Raw genomic sequence first — 20,503 nt, 5'->3', positions numbered from 1 at the left:
ACGCGAAGGCAGATTTGGCCTGGACAGTGAGGGCTGACTTTGGGGATGAAGAGGTTAAGAGACAGATGGCTCGTCCCTGAATCTGAGGTTGTCCCAAGTCAGAAGCCAGTGAGATAGCCAGATGGACGGTGACCAGATCAGATGAAGAAACTGCTGCCTTAGTCAGCGTTCTTCAGAAAATGAGAACCAATAGGATGTAGACGGAGAGATTTATCTCAAGGGATTGGTTCACAGGATCCTGGTAAGCCTGAAATTTGCAGGGCAGCCTGGGACTTATGGCAGGAGCTAATGTGGCAGCCTTGGATCGGAAGGCAGTCTGAAGGCAGAATTGCTTCCTCTCTGGCGACTTCAGTCTTTTCTCGAAACACCTTCAAGCCATTGGATGAGGCCCACCCACATCATGGAGGGTCATCTGCTTTACATGTGATTTAAATGTTAATCATGTGTAAAAAACACCTTCAGAGCAACATCTAGACAGGTGTTTGACCAAGCAACTGGACACGATAGCCTAGCCAAGCTGACACATAAATGTAACCATCACAACTGCACAGATGTTACTCTGGTCCTTCAACACACACCAACCACAGGTACTGGGGAGGCAGAAGCAAACAAGACAAAGTTCCTTCTCTCATGGAGGTGACACCTATTCCCCTGCTGCCAAGAGTTGGGCATTCTTACTCTCAGTGGCCCTTCTCAAAGAAGTCCCCTTTACCACATACCTTTGGCCTCTACCCACAGTCTCCTCCTGCTAACACCACTTCCTTTCCTTGATATTAAGATAGCATTCTGGGGCTTCCCTGGTGGCGCAGTGGTTGAGAGTCTGCCTGCCGATGCAGGGGACACAGGTTCATGCCCCAGTCCGGGAGGATCCCACATGCCGCGGAGCGGCTGGGCCCGTGGGCCACGGCCACTGAGCCTGCACGTCCGGAGCCTGTGCTCCGCAACGGGAGGGGCCACAGCAGTGAGAAGCCCGCGTACCGCAAAAAAAAAAAAAAAAAAAAGATAGCATTCTGTGTACAGCCTACAGCCTTCTCTGGTGATCCCCTGGCCATCCTGGGATTCAGAATTTAGGTATAGTGTAGCCTGCATGGCAGAATTCTGTGCAGCTATGCTGTCCCAAGCTCAGCTGTCCTTCATACCTGCTAACTAAGGAGGAGGGTCCTCATTCAGATATTTCTTACAAGTGACAGACCTTCCTTACACCAGCCTTGGGATCTTCCTCAGACATTCATTTACTCACCTTATCTTCTGTACTCGGAAATTCTTGCCACCCATATGCTAAAACTAATTCACCAGAGCATCTAAAGGAGCACATACTGTGTAATTTAGGGGATGGGTCTCACAATTATAAAAATAAAACCATTTATTGGCTTTTGGGTATAAACCTCAAGGCCTTTTCCATCTATCTCTAAGACTAATTCACCAGAGCATCTAAAGGAGCACATACTGTGTAATTTAGGGGATGGGTCTCACAATTATAAAAATAAAACCATTTATTGGCTTTTGGGTATAAACCTCAAGGCCTTTTCCATCTATCTCAAGCCCTCTGGAGTTCCCCACCTTCCCAGAGCAACTAAAGCCACTTTTTCTGAAAATGACTCAGAAACAGACAGAAACCCAAGGTAATGATGAAAACGCTATTTCTCAAAATACGGTTCAAACAGATTCCTGGATCAGAACCTGCTGAGAGGTGGGCCTGGGATTCTATCTTTTTATGAGGCACCTCAGATCATTATGTGCCCAAGAGTTTAAAAATGACTTCCCTAAGGATCCCTTTTAGATATGGTGAGCCCACTTGATAGTAACTACAAAACTGTGCTGGATAAGAAAAGGAGGGTGACTCTGGTGGGTCAGAAACTTTACAAATCACTGAACAGGAAGGCAGATAGACTCAGACGGAAGAATGAAACCACAGCCCCAGGTGGGCACAGATGAGGAAGGACAGCTGGGGAAAGTGGGTGAGACTCCAAGGTTGTTCCAAAATGACAGATTCCAGGATGGAAGGGCCCCAAGCAAGCAAGGGTGATTGGAGGAGTCTGAGAGTAGGATTAGCTGGCAGGTGCACACCACCCATCCTCCATCTCTAGGGCCAGGCAGCCACACAGCACTGGGGTCTTGTCAGCAAGCAAGAGAGAGGGTAGGGAGGATGCCTGTTAGAGACCAGCCAACAGTTCTGCTACACGCATCACAGTGAACGTTCAGAACAAGGATAGATAAAATCCTCCATGCTTCAGAAGGCAGGGGTGGGGGTTACACACAAAGCAACAAGAACCAGATTATTGGATTGAGGTCAGACTTCTCATCAGCAACACTGGACGCAGGAAGACAATGGGAGAGTATCTTGAAAGTTCCAAGGAAAAGACATTGGTCAGAATTTACACCCAGCCAAACTGTCCTTCACATGAGAAGTCACGATGTCAACACTTTCAGACATGCAAGTAGAATATAAGTAAATGATGAATGTACTGTGACAAGGAGGAAGCACAAATACAAAAGGAATGGTGATGAGGAGGAGGAAAAAAGAAAAATTTATTACTAATGACTGTAAAATATTTCAACAATCTAGAATTCTAGGACTAAAATTAGAAATCATACCATCAACGTGGGAGGAGAGGTTGAGGCAGCAAGCAGAGGGAAGTCAGATCATGCCAATATTTTTGTTTTGTAAGGAAGGAGGGCACATTCATCAACTCCAGATGGCAACAGAAAAATACAAGTTTATCTCTGAGTTATCTCTATAAAAGGAATAGGATGCGTAATTTCTAAATCACTAGAGGAAAACAAAAGGAACACAGAAAACGCAATCCACACAACAAAACAGAAGCAATAAGAAAATATTAACCAACTAATATCTCAAAAATAGCCCAAACATATCAGCATCACTGGATTAAATACACCTAATCAAAGAGATTTTCAGATTAGACTACAAAAACAAAATTCAGTCCTGTGCTTGTTTTGGGTTGAACTGTATCCCCCCAAAATTCATATCTTTAAGTCCTAACCTCCAGTATCTCAGAATATGACTCTCTTTGGAGACAGGGCCTTTAAAGAGGTAATTCAATCAAAATGAGGCTGTTAAAGTGGGCCCTAATTCAATCTGACAGCTGTACTCATAAGAAGATAAATCTGGACAGACAGAGAGACCCCAGAGGTGCAAATACACAGAGGGATGACCATGTAATGAGGCAGCGGGAGGGTGGGCGTCTGCAAGTCAAGAGAGACCTCAGAAGAAACCAACCCTGCTGACACTCTGATCTTGGATGTCCAGCCTCCAGACCTGTGCAGAATAAATTTCATTTGTCTAAGCCACGTAGGCTGTGGTATTTTGTATGGCACCCTGAGCCTACTGATTTTCCATGCTCTTCATTCTCTTTTTAGTCCATCTGCTTGAAAAATATAGATTTTCAGATTCTTTTAGAAATTTCAACCATGATGTCTTAGTCTATTTGTGCTGATGTAACAAAAATACAACAGCCTGGTGGCACAGTGGTTAAGAATTCACCTACCAATGCAGGAGACATGGGTTCGATCCCTAGTCTGGGAAGATCCCACATGCCACGGAGCAACTAAGCCTGTATGCCACAACTACTGAGCCTGCATTCTAGAGCCCGTGAGCCACAACAAGAGAAGCCACCACAATGAGAAACCCACGCACCACAACAAAGAGTAGCCCCCCTTCGCAGCAACTAGAGAAAGCCCATGTGCAGCAACGAACATCCAACGCAGCCATAAATTAATTAATTTTTAAAAATACAGGGGCTTCCCTGGTGGCGCAGTGGTTGAGAGTCTGCCTGCCGATGCAGGGGACACGGGTTCCTGCCCCGGTCCGGGAAGATCCCACGTGCCGCGGAACGGCTGGGCCCGTAAGCCATGGCTGCTGAGCCTGCACGTCCAGAGCCTGTGCTCCACAACGGGAGAGGCCACAACAGTGAGAGGCCCGCGTACCGCAAAAAAAAAAAAAAATATTGTGATAAACCATAATGGAAAAGAATATGAAAAAGAATATATATATATGTATAAGTGATGGGACCTCCCTGATGGTTCGGTGGGTAAGACTCTGCACTCCCAATGCAGGGGGCCCGGGTTCAATACCTGGTCAGGGAACTAGATCCCCCATGCATGCCGCAACAAAAAGATCCTGCATGTCGCAAGGAATATCCCGAGTGCTGCAACTGAGACCCGACACAGTCAAATTAATTAATTATTTTTAAAAGAAATTCCATTAGCATAATATCCCAAGTTCCTGATGAGCCCTTTCTAAAAAAATATTTATTTATTTATTTATGTGGCTGTGTCGGGTCTTAGTTGCAGCATGCGAACTCTTTAGTAGCAGCATGCGGGATCTACTTCCCTGACCAGGGATTGAACCCAGGCCCCCTGCATTGGGAGCTTAGAGTCTTATCCACTGACCACCAGGGAGGTACCATGAGTCCTTTTCTTTTTTTTTTTTTTTTTTTTTCTTTTTGCGGTATGTGGGCCTCTCACTGTTGTGGCCTCTCCCGTTGCAGAGCACAGGCTCCGGATGCGCAGGCCCAGCGGCCATGGCTCACGGGCCCAGCCGCTCCGCGGCATATGGGATCCTCCCAGACCGGGGCACGAACCCGTATCCCCTGCATCGGCAGGCGGACTCTTAACCACTGCGCCACCAGGGAGGCCCGAGTCCTTTTCTTAAAAAATGTATTCCTGGCATGATAAGCTCTCCCACTGATAATGCTGTCCAGGGTCTGGGTCCTAAGATATTTCCATCTGCCCCTCCTCCCCTTATGATCCACCAGCAAACCAAACTGGTGAGTGCAGATCCCAGGGTAGCAGCCAGGCACAAGACAGGAGGGGCACCACCCACTAGCAGTTGGGGTCGTCTCCCCAGGAGATCTGGGGACAGTCTGTCTTTTAAAATGGGAAAATTTCATCTACTAAAGAGGCTGTAAAAGACACAAGTGAGGGACCTCACACACTCATCTTCCAGGGTCCTCGCTCACTGTAATTAGCCTTAATGGCATCCAGTGAAGGAATAAGACAATGTGACAGCTGATTCTTCGACAGCACAACTCTCATCTCTCTCTAATTGCGCTTGGAAACAGACATCCTGGGCCAAGCAATATAGATCACCTTCTTTTCCCTTAACAGTAACAGTCACATAAACATCAGCAAGACAGACAGGGCTGTTCTTCAGGCATGAATCCTTGAACACCAAACGTGGCTTAGTTTCATTTTTTTTATTGAAGTATAGTTGATTTACAATGTTATGTGAATGTCTGCAATGTACAGCAAAGTGACTCACTTATTCATATATATATATACATTCTTTTTCAGATTCTTTTCCATTATGGTTTATCCCAGGATACTGAATATAGTTCCCTGTGCTATACAGTAGGACCTTGTTGCTTATCCATTCTGTATTTTAACGCAACCTCCTTGGAAGCCAAAACGGTCAGCCAAGAGGTTGAAAACAGCAGAAAGTGGTGGTTACCAGGCAACAGGACTAAGCAGAACTTTCCCCCAATCTTAGGAGGCTAGGAAAACAAGAAATTACAGTTTAGAGCTACTAAAGCAGTGAGAACTTGAGGTGCCAAATTTCTGGAGAGAAGGGAAACAGAGTCTGAATTTGGATATATTAAAAAAGGGTGAAAGTTGAAACAACCTGAATAATAAATAAAATAGTACTGCATAACCCGAAGTATAAAATAAATATCCCTGAGTTCATATGATGTAAACAATAAACTAGGGAGAAGAGGAAAATCTCCCATGCAGAATTCCTCCATATATTAATACTTTGTGCAGACACTGCCTCATGGAGATGGGCATAACTCCCAGGTGATCAAGGTTAATATCAACAGTGGTCAGCTGCACCCTGATTTAATATGAGGAGAATGGCAGTCTTCCCTATGCAGTCTCCTGACCAAAAGCCCATAAGCCCTGTCTAACCAGGAGAAAAATATCAGACAAAACTAAATTGAACAATAGTCTGTAAAACACCTGATCGGTACTCCTCAACTGTCAAGGTCATCAAAAACAAGGTAAGTCTAAGAAGCTACTACAGTCTAAAAGCATCTAAAGAGATATGAAGATTAAATTTAATGTGGTATATTAAATGGAATCCTGGGACAGAAAAAGGACATTAAGTAAAAACTAAGAAAATTTGAATGAAGTATGGACTGTGGTTAATAATAATGTATTGATACTGTTTCATTACTTGCTACAAATGTACCATGTGAATGTAAGATGTTAGCAACAGGGCAAAGTCAGTGCAGGATATATGGGCACTCTCCCTACTATCTTTTCAACTTCTCTATAAATCTAAAACTATTCTAAAGTAAAAAATTTACTTAAAAAAAGAAAGTTGGTGTAGTTATATTGCTATTTAGACAAAGTAGGCTTTAGGAAAAGAGGCATTATTAAAGGAAAAAAGAAAATACTCATGATAAAAAAGGGCAATCTGCTAGGAATAAATTGTAAATTTAAATTCTAAGTGTATATATACTTAGTTTATACACTCTCAAACTTTATAAGGGGAGAAAAAAAACGAATCGCAAAAAGACAAATCTGAAATCACAGTGGGATACTTTTTAACACACTTCTCTCAGTAAATGATTTATAACAAGCAGACAAAAATCAGAATGGAATTAGAAGGTCTGAACACCATAGTTACCAAAAATTTCCTCATTAACGAGAAAAATTACCGCACTGAGGAACTACACACAAGTGCACATAGAAAACTTTGTCAAAATTAATCATATGGTAGACAAGTCCAAAACAAGTCTAAACAAATTTCAAAATGTTAAAATCACAAAGAAGATGTTTCTGACTACAGTATAATTACGCTAGAAATAAATAACAAAAATATAATTAGAAAATATGCAGACGTTTGGAAATGAACCACTTCAAAAGAACCCGCAGATACAACATAATAGATAGAACAAAAAAGAAAATATATGGAAAAATTAAAAACATTTTGTACTGGTTAATAATGGAAATACAACATGTCAAAAAATAGTGTTACACATTCATATTCATAGCTGGACTATTCACAATATCCAAAAGGGAAACAACCCAAACGTCCATCGATGGATAAATGGATAAAGAAAATGTGTCATATCCTTACAACGGAATATTATTCAGCCTTAAAAAGGAAGGAAATTCTAACCCAAGCTACAATATGGATGAACTTTGAGGACATCATGCTAAGTGAGATAAGTTAATCACTAAAGAACAAATACTGTACAATTCCACTCATATGGGGCATCTAAAGTAGTCAAATTCATCGAAACAGAAAGAATGGTGGTTGCCGGTGGCTGGGAGTAAGGGGGAAAAGGGGAGCTATTTTTTAATGGGTATAGAGTTTCAGGTCTGCAAGATGAAAAAGTCCTAGAAATAAGTTTCCCAACATGTGAAGACAGTTTATACTGTTGAACTGTACACTTAAAAATGGTTAAGGTGGTAAATTTTAATGTTATGTGTTTTTTACCACAATTTTTTTTAAAGTAGATTACTGTTAAAGCAGGCTTACGAGGAAATTTACAACCTTAAACTCCTTTACTAGCAAACAAGAAATGCTGGAAAAATAAATAATTTAGATATCCATTTACTCTCAAGTACTTTGAAAAGAACAGCAAATTAAACCCAAATAAAGATAAAGGAAGGAAATAAATATAAGGGCAGGGAAAAAAAAACAGAAAACAAATGTACAGTAGAGAAAAATCAACAAACCCAATTGTTGATTATTCAGTGGGGGGATTAAATACATAAATCATTATCAAGACTGATAAAAGGTGATGGGACTTGCCTGGTGGTCCAGTGGTTAAGAATCCAGCTTCTGGGGTTTCCCTGGTGGCACAGTGGTTAAGAATCCGCCTGCCAATGCAGGGGACATGGGTTCGAGCCCTGGTCCAGAAAGATCCCACACGCTGCACAGCAACTAAGCCTGTGCACCTCTACTGAGCCTGCACTCTAGAGCTCACGTGCCACAACTACTGAGCCCGCCTGCCACAACTACCGAAGCCCATGCGTCTAGAGCCCATGCTTCGCAACAAGAGAAGCCACTGCAATGAGAAGCCCGTGCACCGCAACAAAGAGTAGCCCCTGCTCGCCACAACCAGAGAAAGCCCACACACAGCAACAAAGACCTAAAGCAGCCAAAAATAAAAATAAAAAATAAGTTAAAAAAAAAAAGAATACGCCTTCCAATGCAGGGAACATGGGTTCGACCCCTGGTCAGGGAACTAAGATCGCACATGTTGCGGGGCAACTAAGCCTGCATGCCACAACTACTGAGCCCATGCACCACAGCTAGAGAGAGAAGCCCACGTGCTGCAACAAAGAGCCCAAGTGCTGCAATGAAGATGCCGCGTGCCGCAACTAACACCTGACAGAGCGAAAAATCAAATAAATAAATAAATAAATAAATACTGATAAAAGGTGAGGGAGAGGGAAAGTACACATATTACAGTACCAAAATGAAAAGGTGGATATCACTTTTAGAATATAATAATGGATATTATGAACAACTTAACACTAATAATTGTGACAATTTTTACAAAATGAACACAACCTAGCAAAACTGACACTAGAAGAAAATGTCCAAGTTGTCATGTATCTACTAAAGAAATTGAATCTGTAATTTAAAATTCTTTTTCCTCTTCTCAAATAACTTCAGACCCCAGTGGCTTCCCAATTGAATTCTTCCAAATACAGAAGCAAAACCAAAAACGAAAACAAACAGCAACAACAAAACACCAGTATTACCCAAAATCTTCCAGGTAACATAAAAAGAGGACACTTTAAATGGCCACCAAATACCTTGATACCAAAACCTGACCTTGAAATATGGTCAGGTTTTATATGAAAATAAAATTAAAGGCAAATCACTTTTAAACACAGTTGCAAAGAAGCTATAAAAAATTATCAAATCAAACAAGTTATATATAAAAATTAAATCATATGACAATTCAGTTGAATTTAGTTCAGAATGCAAGGATGGTTTAACATTTAAAAAATCCATCATATAACTGAACATATTACTGAAATAAAAGATAAATATTCTATGATTATTTAGTGAGATGCAGAAAAAGTATTTGATAAATTCAACACCCACTCATGATAAAAACTTGCAGCAAAGTAAAAATAAAAGGGAGTGTTCTGACTCATATAGAGTATTCACCAAAAAGCTGACAGCAATTAGCATAACTTAAAGTAAGATACTGAAAGATCTGCCCCTAAGTGGGGAATCACTGAAGTGGGGTTTGCAATCAGCGCAAAGAGGGAAAAAAACACTCTCATTATTCATAGTCAACATGATTATGCATCTGAAAAACGTAAAAGAACCTGCAAATTAATTATTAGAATAACTGAATTTTTAAAAGTTGCTGGATCCAAGGAAAATATGTAAGAAACAATCATGTTTATACACACTCATGAAAAGCAATTACAACAGAAAAATAAAAATTTAAATACCACTTATAATAGCAACAACAGGAAATACCAAAACAATACCCAAATACCCTGGAAGAAATCTAACAAAAGATGTATATTCAAAACTACAAAATGTATGAAGAGAAATTAAAATAGAGCAAAAGAGAGGGAAATTACATGTTCATGTACAGGAAGACCTAATATTATAAATATATCACCTCCCTCTTAATAGATCTATGATTCAAAGGACTCACATCAAAATCTCAACAGGGTTCTATGTGCAAATGTCTACACGGAAATTGACAGAAAGATTCCAAATTTTATACGGAAACGCAAAGAACCAAACAAAGCAGGAGAATCTTGAATAACAAAACTGAAGAACTTAAAATCAGCAGAAGTAACACTTATTATAAAAGCACAGTAATTAAAGTATTGTGGTATTGGTACCAGGACAGACAAACAGTGGAATTGAATAGAAACTCACATACATACAGTAATTTCATTTACAAAAAAGTGACACTGAAGTGTGCTGTGACCATGCCATGGAGGGTGGAATCTATCTCCCCACCTAAAATTGGTTCAGATGTTGAGACTGTTGACACCACACACGTATCAACATATGAACTAAAAACAGAGTTACTATGATCCTGCAATCCCATTCCAGGACATATATCCAGAGAATACTCAAATTTGACAAGATACATGCACCCCAATGTTCATAGCAGCATTATTTACAATAGCCAAGACATGGAAGCAACCTAAATGTCCATTGACAGATGAATGGATAAAGAAGATGTGAGATATATATATTCTATTCTATTCTATGCTATTCTATATTATATTATATATATTACAGAATATTACTCAGCCATGAAAAAGAATGAAATAATGCCATTTGCAGCAACATGGATAGACACAGAGATTGTCATACTAAGTGAACCAAGTCAGACAGAGAAAGACAAATAAGATATGATATCACTTATATGTGGAATCTCAAAAAAAAATGATACAAAACAGACCCACAGACATATAGAAAACAAACTTATTGTTAACAAAGAGGAAACAGGGACAGGGGATAAATTAGGAATTTGGGATTAACATATACACACTGCTATATATAAAATAGATAACCAACAAGGACCTACTATATAGCACAGGGAACTATACTCAATATTTTGTAATAACCTATAAGGGAAAATAATCTGAAAAAGAATATATATATAAAACTGAATCACTGTGCTGTACACCTGAAACTAACATGACACTGTAAATCAACTATACTTCAATTTTTTTAAAAAAGAAGGTATGAAGAGATTGATTACTTACATACTGGTCTTTCTGGGGAGAACATGGCAGGAACAAAAGCCTGTCCAAAAATGGCGTGAGTGGCTTGAGAGAAAGTGGGATTGAGTGCCCTGGTGGTTAGGGAGTGAGGCCATGGAAGAGTCTGCACACAGGGGCTGAGGCTTCTGTGGTCTGAACCTCCCACCAGCAGCACACAAGGTTGTGGGCAAGCTTTGTTATCAGCTTGCCCAGATGTTGGGCAGAAGGAAAGGGAGGAGATGGGGTTTGAGAGCTGTCAGTAGTCAAACACCAGAAATGGAATCAGACCCTTATTAGAGAGAGCAGTGGGGTAATTAATGGTGCCAGATTAACCAGATACCCATTAGGAGAAAAATGAATCTGGACATCTACCTCACACCATACATAAAAAATGGACTCCAGGTGGATTGTAGATCTGAAAGTGAAAGTTCAAACAATAAAGCTTCTAGAAGCTAACATAGGAGAATGTCTTCATGTTTTGGGGGTACAAATAGATTCCATAAACAGAGCACAAAAAGCAATTATCTTATAGGAAAAGATTCATAAGTTACTCCTCTTTATTGAAAGATACCTCTGAAGGTGAGAAACAGTGTGAGAAAACATTTGCATTTCATACATACTACTAACAAAGGTCTCAAGTATCGAATACATAAAGAATCCTACACAGCACAAAGATAAAGAAAACCCAACAGGAAAACGAGCAAAACACAGGAGCTTTGCAAAAGAAGACATCCAAAAGAACAATAAAAATATTCAAAAAGGGTACTGAAATTAGTCTTCAGTCAAATGCAAATGAAAACCAAAGAATCCCACTCTACATCCACTAGAAATAAAATTAAAATGACTGACAACCCAGTGATTAGCAAGGATGTGGAACAAATGAAACTCTTAGCCTTGCTGGTGTGAGTGTATTTGTTCCAACCACTTGGGAAATCTGATTGGTAGTGCTCACTAAAATATAAACATATTCCATATCCTATGATCCACCAATTCCATCCCTGGTAGGTGCACAATAGAAATGCAACCAGATGCACACCAAATGTATAAGAATGTTCTCAGCAACAACGATGACCCAAAACTGGGAAAGATCCAAATGTCCAGCAAAAGCAGAATGGATAAATTTTTATATATTTATACAATGTAAAACTATCTGACAGTGACAATCAAGGAACTACTGCACATGCAACAACTATGAATGACTGTCGCTGAGTGAAAGAAGCTACCACAAAAGAGTACATGTGGTAGAAATTCATTCATGAAGACTACAAAAATTAGCAAAAATATTTGGTGATAGGATTCAGTTCCCTTTGGGTATTGGAGGTTGTGGCTGGGAGGGGACACTGGGGTGGGGACGGTTCCTGAGTTCTGATGATGCTTTACCTCTTCGTCTGGGTGGTAGTTACACAGATGTGTTCAGTTTGAGAAAATTCATGGCAATAAACACTTAGAATGTTTGTACTTTTCTGTCTGTTATATTTCAACTAAAGAGCTTATTTTAAAAAAATGTTCTATATATAAAACAGATAAACCACAAGGACCTACTGTATAGCACAGGGAACTACAGTTGATATCTCATAATAACCTATAATGAAAAGGAATATGAAAAAGAATATATATATATTTATATATGGCTGAATCACTTTGCTGTACACCTGAAACTAACACAATACTGTAAATCAACTATATTTCAATAAATAAAGTTAAAAAATAAAGAACTAAAAACATGTTCTGAAGGGCAGAAAACTAGCCTCCAGTATGACAGACACTAGGGAACAATCTCTTCACAGAAACTGTACCATATTGTAATACAGCTTTTTTTGTCCTTAAATTGCAAATGGAATAAAATCTACTAGTGTCTACTTTTTAAAATATGTTATGGCCGATAACATGCACACTACACAATTCAAGACAAACACTTTAAAAAGGTGAATCTCCAAAGCCTCCCCCTCTCCACTTTCAGTCATTTCTGTTAATAAGTCCAGTTGGTCGTTACAGGGTGTGGACTGTCATAGTGAAGGAGGGGACACAATCGGGATGAGACTAGAGAAGGCACCATATTATGGGCAGGGGCAGGTCTTTCAAGGTTTTTCTTCAGATTCCACCTGGGGCTCTGCCTGCTGCCCTAACTTCTGTGGGTCAGGCTTCCCAGTGCCTGCTCTAGAGCCCCCGGTGCACTGCGGGGTGAAGGGCACTTGGGGAGGGTCCCCAGGCTGGGTCACTTTAGGTAGCCCAGCATCTGGGAGGAGGATCAGCCAGCTTTCCCAACACACGCACGCACACGCATACACAGAGACATACACACACAGACATACACAACACACATACGCACATACATACATGCACAGAGACATACATACACGCGCGTACACACGCACACACAGAGACATACACAGAGACATACACACACATACACACACACACATACACACGAATACACACAGAGACATACACACATACACAAACACACTCCATCCTGATAAAACCACCCTAGAGAGCAGCCTCCCACCTGGGCGAGAGTGGAAGAAGGACAGAGACAGTGACAATAACATTCGGGGGAGATAAACAGGAGAGCCTGGAAACCAAGTCCCAGAATGGTGGGAAGGCGGAAACTCAGAGCGTGGAGAGTAACCCTATAGGGAGAACCTATATGCGCTGTGTCTCCTTGGCTGGCCCCATAGTAACAGTCAGTGTTTACCAGATAGGTGCTGTGTTTCTTTCTCTCTTTTGTTTTTTAATTGTGGTCAAATAAACACAACACAAAACTGACCATCTAGGCCACTGTTACACATATACTTCATTAAGTACATTCACACTGCTATGCTACCATCACCCCTATCCATCCCCCATCCTGCAAATCTGAACCCTGTACTCCTTAAGTACTCCCCATTGCCCCCACCCCAAGTCCTTTATCGGATGAGGGAACAAAGAGGCTTCACGTCACAAAGCAATTTTCCATCAAAGCAGGGCTGGGCCTCAGGGGCTCTCTGGGTATCCTCCTGCCTTGGAGGAGTAACCATGACCTTGGGCAACCACAGCCGCAGGAGATGGGATGCCTCTGGGTCCACCGGGGAGGCTTGATGCACGCTCCCCTCACTACGCTGTGCCCGGCAGAGCCCAGCTCAGCTCTGCGTGTCTAAGACCTCATGTCCTCTCTGGAAAGCAGGAATCAGGACATCTACCTTCAGAGTTGAAGGAGCTCTGATTCAGCCTGCTTCTACGGCTGTCTGGCACAGGGCAGAAGAGGGATGCTACTGCTGCTTCTGGATCAGCGGGGTGGGGGGAGGAATGAGCTGGCAGAGAGAAGGGAAATCACAGGCAAAGGGGGCCTGCCTCCCAGGCTGCCCTGTGCCCACACAGGACCTCACGGAGGAACAGAGGCCAGCGGGGCTTCCAGAGCCCGACAGAGTCCTTGCAATGAACGTGGGCACAGCCAGGATGCTGCAAACTCCAGCCCGGCTTGCATACCCCCTCCACTCCCTCCAGAGGCTTGAAGGAAGTGGAGGAAGTTAGGATTTATCTCTAAGCTAATCGGTCCCCAAAGCTGTTGGATTTTTCTGATGTGAAATCTCACGGCATCACAGGAGAGAGTTAATTTTCTTTGGCAACTGCCAGGTCTCAGCCTGGAACCGCTCCCCAGCTCTCCCACCACACTTTGGGCTGCAGGACCCAAAGCGGGGCTGGCAAGACAGGGTAGCGACAAAAAAACAAGACAAACATCCCAAGGAGCACCGCTCTTCCTCAGCCAGGACTTGGGGAAGCCGCACAGATATGCCAGCACCTTCAATGGCTGAAAATAATGTTGGGGGTCGTCCTTGGGGACGACTCTCAGAATCGACCTAAGATGAACCATATCCGCTGTCCCAAAGCACAGAGGCCACGACTGGAGCTATTCGTTCAAAAGATTAACGCAGGTGCCGGAGGTATTTCCGTCACGGGGATTCCTTTCTGCTATCACAGGCTTCACTCTGCCTCCCAGAGAGAAGAGAGTCACAGCTGGAAATGCCTGGACTCTTCTCCCTCCAGAAGATCAGAAGCTCTCTCCACCAGCACCCAGGCCCCTCTCCCTCCTCGCTGCAACCTCACACCTACCTCTTTTCCCCACATCCCTGACCCACACCCAACATCCATTTTCCATCCTCACTGAAAAATACCTTGTCCCCTCTGTTCACACCCTTTCTCCTCTCCCCCTGTTTGGACAGTTTTCATGCAAAAGAAAAAGACTACATACACTTTGACTTTTAAAATCCTCCTCTCGGGACTTCCCTGGTGGTGCAGTGGTTAAGAATCCGCCTGCCAGTGCAGGGGACATGGGTTCAAGCCCTGGTCCTGGAAGATCCCACATGCCATGGAGCAACTAAGCCCGTGCATCACAACTACTGAGCCTGCGCTCTAGAGCCCGAGAGCCACAACTGCTGATCCTGTGTGCTGCAACTACTGAAGCCCACGCGCCTAGAGCCTGTGCTCTGCAACAAGAGAAGCCACCGCTGTGAGAAGCCTGAGCACCACAAGGAAGAGTAGCCCCCGCTCACCGCAACTAGGGAAAGCCCGCGTCCAGCAACAAAGACCCAACGCAGCCAAAAATAAATAAATAAATGTACAAAATCCTCCTCTGTCTCCCACCTGCCACCACCCGGCCATGGCCACTGAGAGTCCCGAGCCCAGCCCTCCTGGTTTCTGCCCACTTTCAGGCCCCTGCGGCTCCTCACCGAGTCCACCTCCAACCACGGCCTGACTCCCTGCTTCCACCCACCCCTCGAAAGCGCCTCCATCCCTCCTGAAGCGGGGATCCAACAATTCTTTCCCACCTCAAAGAAGTTCTTCTCTCTCCTGAGTTACCACCTCCTGCCCCCGCCAACCACTCCCTCTCCGGGAGGGACCCTCTCCACACTCTTCCCCCAGGGTCTCCCGTTGGGGCCCTCCTCCACCCCACAGCCTTCAGTGCATCATCTCTCCCCAGGGCCACACGAGGCGTCGCCAGGGCTCAGGGCTTCACCCCTGCACCCCACTTCCACATTCATCTCTGGCATCGGCCCCCTGGTGAAGCCCTGCCTGGGGTTCTGCATGTCCACCTAAACAGGATAGTCTGGCCCCTGCTACCTCATCCTCTGGCTCCTGCGTCAGGGTCCCCACCCCTGTCCTGCCCCGCCTCCCTCCCTCTCTCTCCCAGGAAAGCACACTCACCTTTCGAGATGTGCGGTCAAGACTCACCTCCTTCTGCACAACCGACTACACTGACGGGCCACCTTCCCCCGGGGTCCACTCGTCACGTCCCTTAACACTCAGGGTGCATGGCGGCCAAAGCACTGGACACATCCCCCGGAGGCTGATCACCAAAGCGGAGGTCAGGTGCTCCCTTTCACACCTCCTAGGAGGACCTCGCCAGGAGCTGAGTCTCAGATCTGAGCCCTGAGGCCAGGACACGGTCAACGACTTGGCCTTTCTTGTGAATGAGGGTCTCTGCCACAGATGGGCACAGGCAGGAGTGGCGGGGGCACTTCCAAGGACTAACCTTCACCTTGACAGCCCCCCTGAAGGGCTGGCATGCCTCCCCCATTTTTCCCTACAGATGTGTAAACTGACTGAAGGAGATCACGTGACTAGTCCAAGATGAGTCTGCAGTAGCCACAGACTGTGTGAAAAATCAACTCTTTTCAAGACAATCTGTCACAATGGGGGACCCCAGCTGTGTTGATCGGGGAGACTTAAGGAATGTCTCCATAAACATAAACTTTATCAAGCAGTCCAAGACCAAGCTAGGGTGTAAGAACTGTTCTGACTTCAAGTAGCATTTCCTGGTGCATCTAGAAGCACATATGGTAAAAGTAAGTAAAATAAGTTTGGAAAATGATGTGTTAAGTGAATTAAGTGAGTTGCTTTCTTGTAGGACTTGTCAAGGCCTTTAATACGGCACTCTGGGACCCAAGAGGGGGCGGTACACACAGTGTGTCCCAGCCCGACCTGAATGTGGGCTGCTATTTTCGGGACCATCTCCTGGGACTCCACAGAGCACAGTTGGAGAAGACCAATGTACACACTAATGTAATTAATTAGAACTGGATATAATTAACTGGATCTGAATATCATTAATAAAAAATTACATACTGAAATGGCTAACTTCCTTTCATTTAATCACACGAATTATGTTGGGCTCAACAGAGTGGCAGCTCGGAGTGCTATTTTCTTGACACATTTTTCATTTTTTAAAAAAGGTGTTGATGAAATTTTTCTCTCCTCACATGCAACTTAAAAAAAAAAAAAAATTGGTGTCAGAGCAGACGTTTCCAAGTACTTGAGAACATACACACAAAGGCTGGAAAGCAAATCGGAATGGCTGTTCTTTGCTTCCTCCAAGGAAGGAAATGACAGCAGTGGGGAGCTTTTATGTGCTACTCCCTCCCCATCTGTGATGTGGTTCATTCTCATGACCACACCCCCAAACCATGAGTCCCCACTTGACAGATGAGGAAAATGAGCTTCTGAAAGTGTGAGAAATCAGAGCTACACAGTGATCACAGGTTTCCTGAGCATCGACGATCCATGGTGGACACTGTGAAGGGTCAGAACAAGTGGGTGAACAAGCCCACAAAGAGATCAGCGTTCAGGGAGGAAAGCACAGGGCAGGTTTAAATGTGGCTTAAATGTCCAACTAAAGCTCCTGAAAAGGGAGCCTCTGAGCCCTGTCCATCGAGATGGAGAGAAGCACATAGAAAAGAGAGCCAGAAACAGCCGAAAAGACCACCTGCCTGGACGCTGCTGTTGAAGGAACCCAGCCAGACCACTGTGCAAAGCCCGGCTCACTCAGCTGAGACATGGAAACAACCCATGTCCACCAACAGATGACGGGACAGAGACAATGCAGTCTACACAGACAATGGAACAGGACCCAGCCTTTAAAAAGAAGGAGACCTTACCATTTGCAACAACAAGGAGGGATCTGGAAGACATTATGCTAAGTGAAATACATCGGTCAGAGAAGGATGGAGCCTGCATTATTCCTCTTATGTGGGGCATCTGAAACAGTCAATTGGACAGAGGTAGACAATAAAATGGGGGGGGGGGGAGTGGAGGGGGGTATAAAGTGTCAAGTTTGCAAGATGAATCAGTTCTAGAGAGATGCCACACAACACAGCGCCTAGTTAAGAGTAAGGGATGCTATGTTCCTAAAAAAAATTTTTAAGAAGGTAGATCTCATGTGAAGTGTTTTTACTACAAAACAAACAAAAAACCAAAGGGATACAAGGAAACCTTCGGACACAATGAGTATGTTTATTGCCTGGATTGTGGTGATAGTCACACAAGTGTATACATCTGTCCAAACTCATCAAGATGTATACATGAATGACGTGCAGGTTTTTGGTAGACCAGTTATACCTCGATAAAGCTGGGGGAGAAAAAACAAGTCCTGAGCACTTCAATGAAGAGAGAAATGCAGAACTGCCTGTAAAATGGTCAGCCCAGGAAGTCAGCAATTACAGTGAGTTAGAGGATTATTAGCCAATGCAAAGGAGCAAGACAGCCCTGCCAGAGGGACACAGGAGCAGTGAGCTTGTGTGGAGCACACACGTGATGTAAGCAGTTCTTTGCAGGAAAGCACCTTTAGCAGGAAGCCCCTTTCCTTGTCACTTTAGCAGAGCTATACTGTCACTAACCTTAAACCAGGCACCCCCAGGCTCTACTCATCTCCAGCCCAAGCACACCTTTCAAATCTTTTGATCACACAATACCTTGCCTAACTTGTCGGTTCTTTCCGTAGAAATGAAGAATAAGGAATTAATAGATGACCAGATCTCTTCCCTAGCTTTCCCATCAGTCATCACGTGAACAAACTGTGTGAACAAGTTGGCATCTAAAGAAAGATCACGAGGACTGACAAGCCTGCACACGGCAGGGAGGGCGACAACTCTGACCCCCCATCTCCATGATTAACTGAGATTACTTCCCCTTTTTTCTCTTTAAAAGCTTTCCTGGCCAAGCAGAATCTTCGGAGGTGGTTTCTGGGGGACACTGAGTCCACCATCTCCCCAGATTGCCGGCATTCTGATTAAAGACAACTTTTTTTTTCTACCAACACTTGTGAGTCTGATTTTGTAAGCGGAGAGCAGTAGGACCCCATTCAATTACACTGAGGTGTTCAACAGAACCTCTTCTTTTATCAACTTTTCAAACACAAGAGAAGCAGGGGTAGAGAGCAAGCTCACAAACAGCCATGAACACACTGTTCAGGCTTGAAAACCTTATCATCCCCACCTTCTTCTTATTATTATTGGCCCACTTTTTTCAATTATGTTGTTTTTTCCTTATTAATCTGAAAGAGTTCTTTATACAGACAGAATAACAATCTCTTACAAAGAATGCATCACAGATATTTATTCCAGCGAGTAGTTTGCTTTAAACGTTAGTGCCCCTTCTCTTAACGAAGTTGCAATATTAATGGTCTTTTATGATGTGTCTGTGCGCAAGTGTATGTCTTACCTTTTCCTACCTCAAGGGCCTACAGAAAATCTCTTCTATGTATTTTAACATCATGTCCTTCATTTACGTCTTGAGTCCTATTGGCATTGACTTGTGTGTATGCTGTGAGGTAGGGATCTCACTTGCTCTTTACCCATGTGGACAACCGCTGCCCTGCATCCTTTCCCACCTGGTCAATAACACATCTCTGCCATCACCTGGGGTCCCAGACAGGTAAGCATCTTTTACAAGGCTCACTACCCTGTCCACCCATCCGATTCTGTCTCTCCTACTAAGATATCACAAACCTTAACCATCACTTTCCATCAGGAACCTCACTCCCCCACTCTTATAGCAGCTCCACTTCGTGTTTTCTTTTAATGTCTGGTGACTGGGAATATCTCTGTCTTTCTTAGGATCTTATGTTTTAGGACCATTCTTGGCCAGATTTTAAACAGCACTGGCACGTGTTTGTACTTGGACAAGGGCATGCTGACATCTTAAGAGCCAGCCATTTTCACAAACGCAACATCTTCTAACTTATGTATTTTCTGAGACTTGTCCATGATTTAAACACAGCTTATTAATCTTTCCAACGTTCCTTCAGGATGATCACTGCATTTATATAATTATGACTCACGCATTTTACAGATCAAGGGCCTGGTGGATAGACATCATAGCAATAGTGAGGCCTAGAATTTAATTCTCCCAGGGGGGAAAAATTAGAACACAGCCCCCCAGTTTTACTATGAGTGGAAGCATATTCACAAAGTGATCCTGTGGAAGGACAGCAGACACACTCTGAGGATTAGTATTCTGAAGTTACAGAATGGTTCCCTTGTGGTAGAAAAATAAATATATCCAGGTCTCCTCTCTCTGAAGATCTCTCCTCCCAGAGATTCATTCTGGCAAAACTGTCAGTTAAAAATATCCATCTCATTGCCACTTTTCTCTCACAGAAGAAATATGCTTTTCTGCAGAGAATCCTGATGAGTATATTCACATAAATGACAGTCCTGTCACACTGCAGATGGGTGAGTACAACTGGCAAGAGACCTTGGCCTCTCGTCATTTGCAGCTGATTTTGATACTCTAATGATATTTTGGGATGCATAAATATTCCACTAGGTCTTTTTTGGGCTCAGAAGAAGGAAATACCTTATACCCTAGAGGCACAAACAGAACTGCCCCATGGTATCCATCAGAATGCAATGAGAATTCCAATTTCATTAAGAAAATCCTCAAGAAGCCAATTTCACGGTGGAAAGTCCCTAGAAAGCAGACGGAGTGTGGTGGCTGCTAGAACCTGGGCTCCCAGAAG

The sequence above is a fragment of the Mesoplodon densirostris genome, chromosome 4, assembly GCF_025265405.1.
Source record: "Mesoplodon densirostris isolate mMesDen1 chromosome 4, mMesDen1 primary haplotype, whole genome shotgun sequence".
Taxonomy (NCBI): Eukaryota; Metazoa; Chordata; class Mammalia; order Artiodactyla; family Ziphiidae; genus Mesoplodon; species Mesoplodon densirostris.
The sequence above is the reverse complement of the archived record's forward strand: the minus strand, read 5'-3'. Positions refer to the sequence as shown.